Consider the following 18,282-nt stretch of genomic DNA (forward strand, 5'->3'; position numbering starts at 1 on the left):
ACATACGTGGCCATATTTTCTTTCTTGCACCCTGGCCGCTGTACGTACGTGTAAATGCTACGTGTGCACCTCTACTATGACACGTGCGCGCCTCTACATCGACCAGTATGTATGTACACATTCGCGACCAGAATGACAATGCTACGTACGCTTCGACCAGGTGGGTCCCGACTGTCACGCACTTCCTTGAATGTGAAGATGTAGCTGGTGGGTCCCAGCAGTCAGGGGGCGAATCATTTTTTTTGCCCGGACGCACTTCCTTGCGTGCGAAGATGTAGCTGGTCGGTCCCAGCAGTCAGGGGGAAACATTTTTTTTGTGAAATACGGTGGCCCGTCCGGTGGGTCCCGTTGTCAGGTGGAGGAATAATTATTTTGCATGTAATAAGGAGGGACTTCCTTGCTGCGACCGTGGACCCAGCTGTCAGCCTCTCCACGTACAGTCCACGTCCGATGGAAGCCGTTCCTTGACCATGTTGACCACACCGCGCCGAGAGCACCAGGGCGGTGGACGACGGCGAGGCCTAGGAAGGGGACGACGCGGAGCCGGCGAAGACGCGGCAGTGGATGCCCACGCGTAGAGGAGTACGAGGGTTCACTGGTTTGCTGCGGTGTGAGGCTGCCATCGCCGCAGAATAACAGGGGGTGTGGGTGAGTAGAGGGATGGCCTGGCCAGCGGTGGGAGTAGTAGGGGGTGGTGAGGCCTCCGCCGCATCGCAGCCGGCCACGAGAGGCAGGAGCACGAGGCACGACCGGCGCTGGTTTGGGCGGCTGGAGCAAGAAGACCAGAGGTTGAAGAAGCACTACGGCCGTTGGATGGACATCGTACGGTCACTGGAGCTAGAATCGTGCATATTGACTAAGTTGACAAAGCCCTCCATCCCCGTCAACTTAGTAGGCCCACAAGTCAGCCTGCCACTATACTGGGTCCCAGCTAACAGGGGGAGTATTCATTTTTTTGTGCGTAATAAGGAGGCACTTCCTTGCGTGCGAAGATATAGCTGGTGGGTCCGAGCTGTGAGCGGCGGTAACGTTTTTTTCGCGAAATACAGAGGCCCTTTCGGTGGGTCCCTGATGTCAGGTGGAGGAATCATTATTTTGCGCGTAATAAGGAGGCATTTCCTTGCATGCGGCCGTGGACCCAGCTGTTGGCCTCTCCACGTAAAGTCCACTTCAGATGCGTGTCGGTCGTTGACCACGTTGACCAGGCCGCGCCGAGAGCACCAGGGCGGTGGACGACGGTGAGGCCTACGAAGGGGACGACACGGAGGCAGGGAAGACTCGGCAGTTGTTCCCACGCGGAGGGGAGTACGACTGTACGAGGGTTTACTGGTTCATCTACCGTCGCCGGAGAATAACATCAGGTGTGGGTGAGTAGAGGGATGGCTAGGCCAGCGATGGGAGTACGGTCGGGCGGTGAGGCCTGCACGGCAGCATAGCCAGCCGCGAGGAGGAGGGAGCAGGCAATACCGCCGGCGCTTGTTTGAGCGGCTGGAGCAAGAAGAGCAGAGATTGAAGAAACACGACGGCCGTTGGATGGACATCCAACAGTCAGTGCTTGTGCGTCAACCTTTTTTAGGAAAGCCTCAAATCTGTGGAAAGCAGCATCCAGCCCATCTGCCATTATTTCTAATAATTTACAGCCCATTTGCTAATTCTTAAGGTTTTTTTGGAGCCCATATTCTTTTTGTTAGCATTACAGCCCATATTGTGGCAACGGTTAAAAAATTATACGAAATTTTGCATATTTCAGTGCGGTCCGAACTGTTTTTAATCCCAAAATTTCGACTCACATTCAAACTGATTTTAAAAATAAATGTATATCAATATAAAATCCAACAAATTCTCCACGCATAAAAATTAATGTAATTTAAAATCTTGAAATGAAAAAAAGATATTTGAAACTAATTACCGGTTTGATGTGTTTTAAAAATGTACAACCCATTTCTCATTACTGATGGGACATTTTCTCGGCCAGCCGAATGAAAGCTCTCCTCGTCTTGAAAGATTTGCAACCCAACAGGCCTGACAAAGTGACTTACTTGGCAAATCACAAAAAACTGGGTTGTGGCCGTGGACCCAGCTGTCAGCCTCTCCACGTACAGTACTCTTCCGATGGAAGTCGTTCCTTGACCATGTTGACCACGCCGCGGGGAGAGCACCACGGCGGTGGACGACGGCGAGGCCTAGGAAGGGGACGCCGCGGCAGTGGAAGCCCGCGCGATGAGGACTACGAGGGTTCACTGGTTCGGCTGCGGTGTGAGGCTGCCGTCGCCGCAGGGCCTGGCCGGCGGTGGGAATTGTAGGGGCGGTGAGGCCTCTGCGGCAGCACAGCCAGCCACGGGAGGCAGGAGCATGCGGCATGACCGGCGCTGCTTTGGGCGGCTGGAGCAAGAAGACTAGAGGTTGAAGAAACACTACGGCCGTTGGATGGACATCATACGGTCACTATAGCTAGAATCGTTCATATTGACTAAGTTGACAAAGCCCTTCGTCCCTGTCAACTTAGTAGGCCCACAAGTCAGCCTCCCAGCAAGGTGGGTCCCGGCTAGCCGGGGGAGTATTCATTTTTTTGTGCGTAATAAGGAGGCACTTCTTCCGAGCTGACAGCGGGGGGAACGTTTTTTTGCGAAATACGGTGGCCCGTCCGGTGGGTCCCAGCAGTCAGGGGGAAACAATTTTTTCAGAAAATACCGGTGGCCCGTCCGGTGGGTCCCCGATGTCAGGTGGAGGAATAATTATTTTCCGCGTAATAAGGAGGCACTTCCTTGCGGTTGCCGTGGACCCAGCTGTCAGCCTGTCCACGTACAGTACTCTTCCGATGGAAGTCGGTGGTTGACCACATTGACCACGCCGTGCCGAGAGCACCACGGTGGTGGACGACGGCGAGGCCTAGGAAGGGGACGACGCGGAGCCGTGAAAGACGCGGCAGTGGATGCCCATGCAGAGAGGAGTACGAGCGTTCACTGGTTCGGCTGCGGTGTGAGGCTGCCGTCGCCACAGAATAACAGGGGGTGTGGGTGAGTGGAGGGATGGCCTGGCCAGTGGTGGGAGTGGTATGGGGCGGTGAGGCCTCCGCGGTAGCACAGCCGGCTACGGGAGGCAGGAGCAGGCGGCACGACCGGTGCTGCTTTGGGCGGCTGGAGCAAGAAGACCAGAGGTTGAAGAAGCACTATGGCCGTTGGATGGACATCATACGGTCACTGGAGTATTGACTAAGTTGACAAAGCTCTACGTCCCTGTCAACTTAGTAGGCCCACAAGTCAGCCCAACAATATGGTGGGTCCCAGCTAGCAGGGGGTATTCATTTTTTTGGGCGTAATAAGGAGGCACTTCCTTGCGTGCGAAGATATAGCTGGTGGGTCCAACCTGTCAGCGGTGGGGAACGTTTTTTTCGCGAAATACAGAGGCCCTTCCTGTGGGTCCTAGCTGTCAGGTGGAGGAATCATTATTTTGCGCGTAATAAGGAGGCATTTCCTTGTGTGCGGCCGTGGACCCAGCTGTCAGCCTCTCCACGTACAGTCCACTTCCGATGGATGTCGTTCATTGACCATGTTGACCAGGCCGCGCCGAGAGCACCAGGGCGGTGGACGACGGCAAGGCCTAGGAAGGGAACGACACGGTGCCAGGGAATACTCAGAAGTTGTTTCCCACGCGGGGGAGTACGAGGGTTTACTGGTTCATCTGCCATCGCCGGAGAATAATAGCATGTGTGGGTGAGTAGAGGGATGGCTAGGCCAGCGATGGGAGTACGGTCGGGCCGTGAGGCCTGCGCGGCAGCATAGCCGGCCACGGGAGGAGGGAGCAGGCAGTCCCGCCGGCGCTTGTTTGAGCGGCTTGAGCATGAAAAGCAGATATTGAAGAAGCGCGACAGCCGTTGGATGGACATTCAACAGTCACTGCTCTCGTGTGTTGACTAAGTTGACAGGGCGTTGCGTGTGCGTCAACCTTTTTTTATGAAAGCATACGCTTCAACCTGTAGTAGGCGCACAAGTCAGCCTCAAATCTGTGGAATACAGCACACAACCCATCTGCCATTATTTCTAATAATGTACAACCCATTTGCTAATACTTAAGATTTTTTTTGGAGCCCATCTTCTTTTTGTTAGCATCACACCCCATATTGTGGCCACGGTTAAAAAGTATACGAAATTTTGCATATTTCGGTGCGGTCAACTGTTTTTAATCTAGAAATATCGATTCACATTCAAACTATTTTGAAAAATAATTTATATAAATATAAAATCCAAATAATTGTCCACGCATAAAAATCAATGGAATTTAAGATCTTGTAATGAAAAAAAATTGAAACTTATTCCCGGTTTGATGTGTTTTAAAAATGTACAGCCCATTTCGGGGCGAACCGAATGAAACTCTCCTCGTCTTGAAAGATTTGCAGCCCAGCAGGGCCGATAAAGCAAGTAGGCCTTGTTTGGGTATTTCTCATGATGTGGTAAACATAAATAAAACCCTGGCTAGACGGGCCACAGCTCCCGCACAGCCCCGTTGTTACCCTGATCTGTCGCTAAAACTAGTATAAATAACAACTTCTTATTCCTCAAAAAAAAACTGCGTGACTTGCTGGGTCCCTGGTGTCAGCCGCTCGTAGTGTAATTCTCTCATTTATTGACTACGTTGACAATGGCGTGAGCCCCAGATGTCCAACCATTAGGAGGAACCATATTTTTGGGCTTGTACTATAGAGGCACTTGCTTGCGTACTGCCATGACGCTGGTGGGTCCCTACTGTCATCTTCTCCACATACAATCATCTCCTTGTTCCTCTCGATTGTTGACGATGTGCCGGTCCAGTCGCGGGCGGAGGCGGAGGACGACGGCGAGGCCTTAGACGGAACGAACAGGAGCCGTTGAAGATGTGCCGGTCCAGTCGCGGGCGGAGGGGAGTACAAGGGTTGACTGGTTAGGGCGCGGGTGCGTGTTGGGGCTGACGTCGCCGGAGAATAACGGGACGTGTGGGGGAATAGAGGGAGGGACTGGCCAACATTGGAGGGTACGTACGATAGGGCGGCGGAGGCGCAGCCAGCCATGGGAGGCGGGAGCAGGCGGAGCTGACGGGGTGGTTTGGTTTGGGCGATTGGAGGAAGAAGAAGACAAGAGATAGAAGATACACGACAGATTGGATGTCAATCGAACGGCTGGTAGGCAGAATCGTTTGTTGACTGGCTAGTAAGTCGACACCACCTTGGATAGGCTATTTCCTCGCGGGTCCCAAATGTCAGAATCCAAATCTGTCATGGTCATGCAGCCTTTCCTATGAAAATTTACAGCCCATTTGATGTGCTAGTTCGTAATAAGTTTGTGGGTGCTGATGGGAGCTAATCACTTGGCTTCTGTAATGCAAAGTGAGCTCAAGTAGCCGGCGAGAGTGATGTTATTTCCCTTGGTTTGGATTTGTTACAATATTTCACTCTAAATTAAACGAATGGCAAGCCATTTGCCTTGTTTCAAACAAAATATGACAGTCACAGCCGAGTTGAAAAGGGTAGGAACATCTAACTCCAGCTTACAAACTATACAAAAGCACGAGGGTTAATTGTTCATCAGGTTTACAAAAAAAACTAGATTGAAAAGGGCAACAACATCTAACTCCAGCACTATTTTCGGCAGTCACAGTCAAATGGATCTGACAGGTCCATAGAATGAACATCCTGGGTCGTAAAATTTACTGGATTATGACCACAATATGTTGTAAGTAGAAGCCCGGCACGTTCAGAAGCTCTTTTTCCCACCTGAAACTCCTTTTTTTGCTCTTCGACATACCCATCCATCAAAACCATGTTGCTGATAAACTTAAGCCTGATGAACAATAGTAACCTCGCATTCAGCAGGAAGAATGTGACAAATCTTGTGTTTGCACGGTTGGCTACATATCATTCTAGCGTTATTCTCTTCAATCGAATCTCATGAGAAGTGAGAAAATCCGGATGCTTACGAATCCACCGATTGGTTATAACTTTCTTACCCTGTCCTGTTGCCTAAATAGACATGAAGATTGAAAACAGTTAAGGTCTAAAAGAAGCGTGTCGAAAGAGCAAGAGCTGGACGGTTAATTCTAGTACACTATATGCGGGCTTCCAATGTGCGTGAAATTATCACCTTTATATACAACTTCTCCAGACATGGAAAGCATTGCAGCAAGCCAATAATCTTGTTCAGATCAAAACTATTCATTTGGATATATAAGATCTTGACAGAATCCAGCACCATTGATAGGCCATCCATGGAGAAACTCTTCATTGAGCATAGAACATAATATTAGTACAAAATGTGTACTCCAAGATGATATATAAATTATGCACAGAAATTTAAAATGCAGCTTATGGTTACAGGTGTAGATGATAATATAAAGTACCTGAAGAACGTGGAGCCAAACACTATATTGAAATGAGCACAGAGATCATGTATTACACCCAAGGTCTCCAGTTTAGGCACAGAGAGGACGGTTATTTGCAATGGTGAATAACTAGAATCAAGGATCAACCTTTGAAGTGAAGGGGCATCTTTGATGATGAGCTGCCTTCCCTCAAAAGAAATTCCAATTCTTACAAGGTTAGGCGACTTTATTTGGAGACAACCGATTCTAACTGTGAAAACAAGCACCAAGCACTCCAGCGTAGGGCAACTGGAGTGGATGATGTTGTGCAATGAGGCCTCCGATATATGAACCCGCACAAGTGAAAGTTTCTTGAGAAATGGGAGTCGAAGGTTTAGTACCAGATTGTCTGGTAGGTAGCACTGCGCAAACGTGGCAATATGGAGAGAGGACGAAAACCCCGAGATGGACATCGGTGCTGAGGGCACAAGTTCATGGCATTCGGTATGTGGTATGTGATTTCCAGGGGAATAGTAGAACTCAAGCAGCTGTAGTGGAGGCGCTTTTAAAAAAGGATCTGTAGTGGAGACCCCTACCCTAGGGTGCCCTAGGTAGCTGCCGCACGCATCATTGTTTTCTCTTTTCTTTATGCTCTTGCGCCCTAGAGTGAAATGATGGTTGCTTCATCTGTCCAGCTTAATGCGGGAAAGGTGGGGCTCTGTGATTTGACCCCTTGAGGGAGTCCTGGATTAGGGGGTCTCCGGACAGTCGGACTATATCCTTTGGCCGGACTGTTAGACTATGAAGATACAAGATTGAAGACTTCATCTCGTGTCTGGATGGGACTCTACTTGGTGTGGAAGGCAAGCTAGGCAATATGGATATATATATATCTCCTCCTTTGTAACCGACCTTGTGTAACCCTAGCCCTTTCCGGTGTCTATATAAACCGGAGGGTTTTAGTCCGTAGGACAACATACAATCATACCATAGGCTAGCTTCTAGGGTTTAGCCTCTCTGATCTCGTGGTAGATCAACTCTTGTAATACCCATATCATCAAGAATAAATCAAGCAGGACGTAGGGTTTTACCTCCATCAAGAGGGCCCGAACCTGGGTAAAACATCGTGTACCCTGCCTCCTGTTACCATCCGCCTAGACGCACAGTTCGGGACCCCCTACCCGAGATCCACCGGTTTTGACACCGACATTGGTGCTTTCATTGAGAGTTCCTCTGTGTCGTCGCCGTTAGGCTTGATGGCTCCTACGATCATCGATAGCGATGCAGTCCATGGTGAGACTTTTCTCCCCGGACAGATCTTTGTGTTCGGCGGCTTCGCACTGGGGGCCAACTCGCTTGGCCATCTGGAGCAGATTGAAAGTTACGCCCCTGGCCACCAAGTCAGGTTTGGAAGCTTAAACTACACGGCCGATATCCGCGGAGACTTGATCTTCGACGGATTCGAGCATCTGCCTTGTGTGTCACATGGTCATGATGAGTACGATTTAGCTCTACCATCAGACAGTGTTCAGGAGATCGCACCGGCAGCCACTCCGACCCTCAATTCGGAGCCAGTTGCGCCGTCCATGTACGGGTGGATGGACCCCGCCACGGAGGCCTTACCCTCAGCGGCGATCGGGCCGAACATCGACCTTACCCTGCACGAGAGCCGTGTTATCAGACTGCCGGATCCTTCTCCAGCCACGGACTCCGAACCGCCTGCGCCCGTTCCTAGCGAATCCGATTGGGCATCGATCACGGAGTTTACCTCCGCGGATATTTTTCAGCACTCGCCCTTTGGCGACATACTGAACTCATTAAGGTCTCTCTCCTTGTCAGGAGGATCCTGGCCGAACTATGTCCGGCAGGATTGGGATGCGGATGACGAAGAAATTCGCTGCCCACCCACCACCCACTTAGTAGCCACTGTCGACGACTTAACCGACGTGCTCGACTTCAACTCCGAAGACATCGACGGTATGGACGACGATGCGGGAGATGAAGAGGAACCACTTCCCACAGGGCACTGGACAGCCACCTCATCATACGATATATACATGGTGGACACACCCAAAGAAGGCAAAGGCGACGAGACAGCGGAGGATGACCCCTCCAAGAAGCAACCCAAGTGCCGACGTCAGCGGCGCCGCTCTAAGTCCCGCCAATTCAAAATTAGTGATACCGGCACAGGAGATAATAACACTCCAGATAGTGCCGAAGATGGCAACAATCCCCTCCAGCACAATCTAGGACAGGAGGATGGAGAGGCCAGCCCTCCAGAGAGAGCGACAGATGGAGAGGCGGAGGATGATAATTACATGTCCCCCTCCGAAGACGAGGCAAGCCTCGGCGATGACGAATTCATCATGCCAGAGGATCCCGTCGAACAAGAGTACTTCAAGCGCCGGCTTATAGCCACGGCAAATAGCCTTAAGAAAAAGCAGCAGCAGCTTCAAGCTGATCAAGATCTGCTAGCTGACAGATGGACTGAAGTCCTCGCGGCTGAGGAATATAAACTCGAACGCCCCTCCAAGAGTTACCCAAAATGCAGGTTGCTACCCCGACTGGAGGAAGAAGCGTATGACGCGGCTGATCGGCCACCTCGTGGCCGCGATCGAGAGGCATTCCAGCGAAAAGCTCAGCCTGCACCCCAACGCCATTCAAATAAAAAGGCATGGGGAAATACGCCAGACCTGCGAGACGTATTGGAGGATAAAGAAAAACATGCTAGATCGATCTACGGATCACGAGGGCGCACCTCTATGCGAGACGATAAACGTCACGCCGGATACAGTAAAAGTAAATCCGGCCGGGCCGAACACAGCGGGCAAGACTCATTGGGGCTGCGTCGCGATATAGCCCAGTACAGAGACACCGCACACCCCTTATGCTTCACAGATGATGTAATGGATCATCAAATCCCAGAGGGTTTCAAACCCGTAAATATAGAATCATACGACGGCACAACAGATCCTGCGGTATGGATCGAGGATTTCCTCCTGCATATCCACATGGCACGCGGTGATGATCTACACGCCATTAAATACCTCCCACTCAAACTGAAAGGACCAGCTCGGCATTGGCTCAATAGCTTGCCAGCAAAGTCCATTGGCTGTTGGGAGGATCTGGAAGCCGCATTCCTCGACAACTTTCAGGGCACTTATGTGCGACCACCAGATGCCGATGACTTGAGCCACATAATTCAGCAGCCATAGGAATCGGCCAGGCAATTCTGGACATGGTTCCTAACAAAGAAAAATCAAATCGTCGACTGTCCGGATGCAGAGGCTCTAGCAGCTTTCAAGCACAACATCCGCGACGAGTGGCTAGCCAGGCACCTTGGTCAGGAAAAGCCGAAATCTATGGCAGCCCTCACGACACTCATGACCCGCTTTTGTGCGGGAGAAGACAGCTGGCTGGCTCGCAGTAACAACATATCAAAGAACCATGGTACTCCGGATACCAAGGACGACAGTAGCAGGTCACGTCGCAACAAACATAAGCGCCACATTAATAGCGACAATACCGAGGATACGGCAGTCAATGCCGGATTCAAAGGCTCTAAACCCGGTCAGTGGAAAAAGCCATTCAAAAGAAGCACTCCGGGCCCGTCCAGTTTGGACCGTCTACTCGATCGCTCGTGTCAAATACACGGCACCCCCGACAATCCAGCCAACCAGACCAATAGGGTTGTTGGGTGTTCAAGCAGGCCGGCAAGTTAATTGCCGAAAACAAAGATAAGGGGCCACATAGCGATGACGAGGAGGAGCCCCGGCAGCCGAATACCGGAGGACAGAAGAGGTTCCCCCCACAAGTGCGGACGGTGAACATGATATACGCAACCCACATCCCCAAGAGGGAGCGGAAGCATGCGCTCAGGGACATATATGCGTTGGAGCCAGTCGCCCCAAAGTTCAACCCATGGTCCTCCTATCCGATCACCTTCGATCACAGGGACCACCCCACTAGTATCCGTCATGGCGGATTCGCCGCACTGGCCTTAGACCCAATTATTGACGGATTTCACCTCACTCGAGTCCTTATGGATGGAGGCAGCAGCCTGAACCTACTTTACCAGGACACGGTGCGCAAAATGGGTATAGACCCCTCAAGGATCAAACCCACAAAAACGACCTTTAAAGGTGTCATACCAGGTGTAGAGGCCCATTGCACATGCTCAGTCACACTAGAAGTGGTCTTCGGATCCCCGGATAACTTCCGAAGCGAAGAGTTAATCTTTGATATAGTCCGGTTCTGCAGTGGTTATCATGCACTGCTCGGGCGAACCGCATTTGCGAGATTCAATGCGGTACCGCATTATGCATACCTCAAGCTCAAGATGCCAGGACCTCAGGGGGTCATTACAGTTAATGGAAACACAAAGCGCTCTCTCTGAACGGAGGAGCACACTGCGGCCCTCACAGCAGAAGCGCAAAGCAGCCTCTTAAGGCAATCCACTAGTTCGGCGTTTAAAGACCTGAACACCTTCAAGCGCGCCTGGAGTAATCGGCAACAGGACCGCCTGGCACGTTCCGAGCTCGCATAGCACTGCGATCCCCACCCCGGCCCTAGCCAAATGGCGGAACTCGTGCCACGCATACATAATTACACATTAAAAATACCATGGGCACAGGTAGGGAGGGGGCACGACTACAACACGCCCCAAGACGCGTCTTAAACCGCACTAGGGGCTTCCCGCTTTGTTATTTTTCTCTCTTTCAGGACATTAATCTCTGGAAACCCTGTCCGGCAGCATGATTGCCGAACACATGATGCAGCAACCAAGGAGGCAGAAAGCTACATCACACCACGGAACTCCCAGGTGGATTACGATAACGAGTGAAATACTTGCTTTAATATTATTCCTCAGCATGCCCTTGGAGGGGACATAGTACTAATTTTTGCTTATCGCACTACCTATATCATTCTGCTCTAACGCACGTTTTTTAATAAACAATGCATTGCATTAAGGCTTTTATTGCATTCTTCTTTATATATATATATATATACACACATCTGGGCTATTCTGTTACATGTAACAGAATATTATTCTGTTACCCTTCTTGAACTGACGAATTCGAGTGGTTGAACTGATCTCTCGTTTTCGTCGCACTTATTTTTCAAACATGAATCATATTGAATGCGGACAGGGACGGGCATGGCGTCTCCCTCCACCCCCGCCGGGGCGCACTTGTCCCATCCCACCCCGCCACCCCCCTAGCGCCGCCTACGCGGTACCTCGCCACCATGAACTGGCCGGCGCCAGTACGCCACCATGGATTCTCTCGATTCGGATTCAGGGGTGGCCTCGATGGCGGCAATGGAAAGGTGGCTGAGGTCCAGGGCATCATGGGAGGCGAGGGCGGCGCGTATGCCGTCGGGATTAGTGGCAGCGAGGAAGTGGAGCTCTTGCAGGAGAGCCCAGATGCGGCGCCAGCGGGGGCGAGGACGCTGGTCTGAGAGGCGATGGGGGCGTCCAGGAGCTTGAGGAGGATGTGGATGAGGAGGTCGTCCGGCAGTGCACTGAGCCGGTCCTCGACGCTGGCGGCGTCGAAGAGCTTTGGCGGCCGCTACTCCGGCATGCGCTCCGTGGAAGCACGAGGCAAGAGGTATGCTGTGCGCCTCAGGTCACATCGGGACGCCGGTGGCTGGGGATGGGAATGGATCGGTACTCGGGAGGAGGCTGCACTGAATCGATTTGGGAGGATCCGGGGACGACGTCCTGCTCCAGCACTTGAACCTCGGTTGCCTCCGCTGGGAATGACGCCAGGCTGCTGAACACCGTCCAAGCCTTGGGCATTGGCGACCTCGTCATCTGCCTCCCCAGGCACAACATTATGATAAAAGGTTGTTTGAAGCTAGTTTGTTGGGGTGAAAATCATTTCATAAGTGTAAAATCGACACTGAACCTTGACATGGAAATTATTGCAATTATTGATTGTGCCGGAACTCTATTGGAATCCTGTAGGCGATTCCTCTTCAGGCATCAATCTTGTTTTCCATTCCCCTCACCTTGCATTGGGAAGGATCTGAAGCTGGTGTTCACAAGTACGGCCTCTACTCTGGACTGCTATCGGTCTCCACCCATGAGGCGATGCTGTCAAGGAAATCTAGGAGGTCTTGCTTCCATGTATTTGTTGATGAATTGCTGCTCTGTTAATCCTTTTGCTTGCCTGGGTGCAGCACTTCCTGTGGTGTTTGGTGGAAGATTAGTCTAGTTGAGCACATCTTTGTAGATCCTAGATTGTAGTTTTTCTGTTTTTACGTCTTGCAAGACTGACAGCCTTAGGCTGAGACCATTGTATCAAGCTGGTTTCGTTTTTCTATGACAAATGGAGCCGGGGAGGTTGCCTCCCTGTTCATCTAAAAACATGGAAATTACTGGTTTTGATGCCACTATGCTTCAATTCAGATGATTCAGTTCAAACAATAGTATTTCAACAAAAAACAAAGTACTCGTACTGATCTATTTGTGTGTTTGTACTGAGCTATTTTCACATATTGGACTTTACTCTGTTTTTTTGATATGGTTTTCCTCATAACTTAATTTAACCATTCGAACTGATGATTACGTTAGCTCCAAACTTTTTAACTTATAGTAGCAAATCTCTTTAAGTTATCTTTGTTCTCATTTGAACTTATGGCGTCACCACATCCGAACTCGTGGTGTTCATCACTTTTTAGGTGAATTCGTTGTTATAATTTTTAGCATTGGCACAAGCACTTCAACTAGCACTAAGAGGCAGCATGAAGGGCCAGCAGCGTGAGTAACTTGAACCCATGGGTGAGTTCATAACTGCACCTTTTAGACAGTAATACTTGAATGTCTCAGAAAAACATCCATATGAAAACTACAATTAGAATAAGAAAAGCACACGCACACAACACGCACAACCCACACCAGTACAACACATGAGCACACGCAAGCACGGACACGAAGCCGTCGTCATCCAGCGGACGCACGCCATGGCTGGGCTTGACAACTCGAAAGGCTCTGACCTCGACCAAGTGCAGTAGTTGAGCCACACTGCTGCAGGACAGCGAGGACGTGCTCGAATGGATGTCGCTGGTGGGAACCAGTGGGATCCAGGTTGCTACTATGATGAACCGCCTGCGGAGGTGGCGTTGAACGGCCTACGGTGGTGGCTGTGATCGGCCAGGGCGCTCCTAAAGACATGACGACATAAAAAAATCTTAGTGTTACAAGAGATAATACAAGCAAAGATGCATTCCAATCATACGAGCAAATGAATAAAAATTCAGCCATACAAGCCAAAAAGAAATGAATAATCACATGTAATTTCCAGAAAGGGAAGAACATTTTGAACTCTTTTGCAAGTATATGTGATAAACAGATACAATGTATCCATTGAACTGACTTTTTTCTCAATGAACTTTTGTGATATAGGTACTAGAATTTATACCAATAGTTTATATATACCATGTCAAAAGCAAACAACGTGCATATATATTGATTTGCTAGTCCACATCAACAAGCACGACACCAGCATACAACATTAACCAGTCATGGCGCCTTGACCCGACCTCCTTCGACCTATGATCCGGTGTCGTTGGTTTGTTGTCCTTCTATCAGTCGCAATGCTCCTTATCTTGGCTTAGACTGGTAGTAGAACTTACCGGCTCTCCACACTAGCACTAAAGACATTTACACAAACACAAAATGAACCTCCTAGCATTTATTCTGTGAACTTTTCTCAAGGTACACATGTTTCCCTAAATTTGCAAGTTGATTTTCTTCTTTCTTTATCAGATAACTTACACATATAGACCTTCTTTACAAAATTATATAAACAACACCACACGTGTGTACTGGTTTATTTGAACATCCCATAAGTATAAAATCTGTATAATTAGAATAAAAGTGCTTTTTAGGAGTACTTAGGGAGTGAATACAAGCTTATTTAGAACATGCTATCAAGAATTCAGCAAGGGGAATGGATGTTCTTCAAGAGAATTTAGGGGAGAGAGCGAGGGGAAACCCTGGCGGCAGCAATATGAGGTTGTGGCAACTAATATGACAGTGGGCTTGACCTCATCCGAGCATAGGAACTAGGAGAATGAACTTACCACGCCCATGTCAGCACAGGCGATCGGACATTGGCAGGGAGATGTAGGCCTTAGCAGCTTGAGACGTTTGGACCTGCAAAAAATGGTGAATGAACTGCTAACCTAGGCACATGAACGCATTGGTTTACCAGTTAATACATCCGTCTTATTATTCAGTTTTACCAGTTAATTCAAACAAACCAGAAGTGAAGCTTAGTTGAGAGCACTTGAATACGAGGAAGTCCAACTCTGCTGCAATCATAAGGTCCACTAGAGGATTAGAAAAATGTAATCATCCAAGAGTTCTGGTACAGAGCATGTATAACACTGAATTTGTTTCTTCGAACTTACCAGTTTTCAGGGTCAGAACTTTATCTATGCATTTTTCCTATCCTACTGAGGGCTTGCAGATGTCATCTTGGAAAACATACCCTCCTTTTAGCATTCCTTCATTGTTTACGGAAGAACGCCAAGAGTTATTGCATGCCAAGTCACATCATAACAGCCATAGAACTATCGAGTGATAGAATTAATAAGTACAGAGATCAATTTTTGTAGTTATAACCGAAATAGTGAGCTTAAAACAAATCCTTGTTCATGATGTATTTTTCAAACCCTCCCGATGCTCATTTTGGATCATTTTTTCCTGAACTCCCAGATTCCAGAACTACCGGGTGTTCTGGGTTTTTTATGAACTTTTTTGTTATATCTTATTCAAAACTTAATACCAATATAACCTTTTTTTGTTATGATGGTACTGATCTGTTTGTAATGCTGGTACTGATCTTCTGAAACATACACTATGGACCCGTCAGACGAGTGACCTGCCATCTCAAACTTAGGATATTGGATTTATCTCCAAGATTAGATAGTAAATCAAGTGGCCTTATACTGATTGCTGAAGCGTTTGTACATGTAAACTTTTTTTGCTGAACTGCTACAATTTTTCTGCTCCGCACTTACTACCTCTCAAGGGTGAACTAATATCAAACTTCTATTTTTTGCCAAACTGCTAAAAAAATCTGTGTAGTTTACGTCCATGGTGGTAGTGTGCAGCAGTCGAGCATGTAGTGCGTGTGCTGGCTGCCAATGTTGTTTGTGGTCGCCGTTATTACTGAAAGCATGCTGGCCGCATCTCCAGCAAGCTTCCATAGAATTGACATGCAGAATTCAAACTAATATAAAAGATATTGAATCCATCAATGATCATACATCATCTTGGACTATTGTGTGTGCTCGACTTGGACGACCGTGCAGCGCTTGGTGAAGATGGTGTCCGCGATTCTACTTGGACTGATGTCTGCGCTCCACTTGGACGACTGCCAGTAACAATGGTGGACGAGCTCGTGGCTGAGGGTGGCTAAGGCTACAACCGGGAACTATAGGTGGCCATGCTTGTTCTCGGCAATGAACTCACACGAGGTGGAGGTGATGACGGGAAGCAGGGATCACAGGTGGCCTTCATCTCGCCACCGGATACGGGGTGCTCATGCTCGTGGACACCGAGGACGGGATCGACAGCAAAACAGGTAGCCTCCCGAGCTGCGGTGTCGAACGGCTCAGCGTTGTTTGTTGAACGGCCTGGTTTGGCAATAGTGAACGGCCGGGGCGCTGCAGTGACAGAGCCCCACCGGTAGGAGGAGGTAGCGTGGTGAGCTTAAGACTCCATTTGTGCAGGGGAGCACCGGGTCTGCAATGTACTTTTTAGAAAGCTGTACCTGTACTTCTGAAAGTAATGGAATAGGGTACTTTCTCCTGTAACTTTTTAAATTCAAGTATGACGCACCCGTCGGTATTTTAAGCACTATGATTTGTAGCCCTCACAAAAGAAAGCATGAGAATTATTCAACAAAACACAAAAAGTGAACAACAAAATATTTTTTGATTTACCAAGTGATATGTATCTAGAGTGCAAAGCTGTCAAGCAAATGCACAATACTTTTTACTAACACATGAGGTGGATGTATGTGTGCCTTGTAGCGTAGGGTTGTACTAACACACTCAGCATCAGGAAATTTCCAATTCGCACAAGATCAAACTGCACCAGTTCATGATGCGAAGGCCAGCAGCCTGGCTCGTCGTAATCGAACTGAACCCCGCGCCCCTGTTGAACTGCTGAAACATTTTAGTATGGGTTAGATACAGTTCCAAACTAGTACCTGAAAATCCCATCCGCAAATATGCGTGTAAGCTTCAGAGTTGGAAGTAATCTAAACATAGCCATCTCAAAACATTGAAACTGATACATGCACACATGAATGAAACAGGTACAAGCAATACAAATAGGCAACATGAGCAGAAATCTCTAGATGGATAAGAACAGAGCATCAAGAAGATTCATCAAATTCATACCAAAAATGCCGGATCAGGGGGCGGAGCACGGGGTGGCCTGCATGCTACTCTTTTTTGAGTGACTGGAAGCTAAGCAATAAGTTGGACTGAGGAGCTGCAGATCTTCCAGTTGACTAGCCCCAACGACCACATTGGCAGCAGCATGAACGTTGCCAACTGAACGGGCTCTGGTGGTGGTGGTGAACGGCTTGGTGACTGAGCTTGAACGAACTATGAGCTGAGGCAGCAGAGGGCGATGCTGAAGTGGCAGTAGCAACATGCGGTGGATTGGGGAGGCGTGGAGGAACGCAGCCGGCAGTGACGCGCGGCGGCCGGCAGTATTGTAGGCCACGACGGCCATGGTGGAGGGTGGTCTCCAGGGCTGGCTCCGTGCAGGGCTGCAGGGAGGCAGCTGGGTGGAGGATGGCGCCACCGGTGGCCACTCCCTGAGCTTGACACCAGCAATAGGAGAGTAACACTTAGCCGGGATGCCACGTGGTTTGGGGTTAGCGCACGCAGGCGGGAGGCGGGGACGGTGCGCGGCGGCCGTGGAAGGCCGGGGTTGCGCTCGGCGGCCGTGGGAGGCAGGGACGGCACGCGGCGGCCGTCGGAGGCAGGGACGGCGCGCGGCGGCCGTCGGAGGCAGAGACGGTGGCGGCGACCGGGGGAGGCAAGGACGGCGCGCTGTGACCGGGGCGGCGGTGTGGTGGGGTGCCCGGTGGCAGGGGCGGCGGCACGGTGGGGGGCAATGGCCGGGGCGGCGGCGCGCTGGTAAGGCCGGGTGGTCGGGGCGGCCGCTCCCCTCGCTGCCGAAGAAGGAGTTGGGAGAAGTGGTGGGCCGCAGGGAGGTTGTCGGGTCCTATAGGAGACCGACGGTAACAGAATAATATTCTGTTACCAGTAACAGAATAGCTTTGTCCTATATATATATTCATTCGTGACATCCAGCACCCGTACACTCTGGTACGGCCAATACGCTAGGGGCTTAAGCATACCCCACAATACGACGTGAGAAGTCCGAACACTTTCGACAGTGCGGCACCCCAAACTTATAGCATTATATGCATCAGCTCCGAATCATGTCTTGGGTCAATAGTTGGGTTTGCCTGGCTCCCATGTTTTGGTACCTTACGTTCCGCTATATCAGCTAAGGTCGCACTAGGAGAACTACTGCGATTGTGCCCCGGTTCTGCTGGGCTAAGCACCTCAGTAGAGAAAGCTAAAACTGACTGTCATGATAAGGCGAGAGACTGGTCGCTGTTCGAGAGGTTTTCGAGTCCTTAAAGACTTATGCCGCTTAGAGCGAGGAGCCGGCCCTGTCCGGCTTAAGGCGTGTATCGCGCCCCAGATTCGGCCTTCCGAATACTAGGGGCTTCGCCGAAATTTAAAATTATAGAATTCTATGGCTAAGTGAGAGTGATAACGCATTATAGTCTGATTGCCTTGTTCGTTGTGCTGAGCACCTCCCTCGAAGGACCCAAAAATGGGAACAAGAGTGCTCAGGTTTATCCCGAACACCCCAGCACTCATGGCATGGGGGCAGAAGCCGACGAC

Source organism: Triticum urartu, chromosome 4A (assembly GCF_056163025.1).
Source record: "Triticum urartu cultivar PI428250 chromosome 4A, HENAU_Tu73, whole genome shotgun sequence".
Classification (NCBI taxonomy): domain Eukaryota; kingdom Viridiplantae; phylum Streptophyta; class Magnoliopsida; order Poales; family Poaceae; genus Triticum; species Triticum urartu.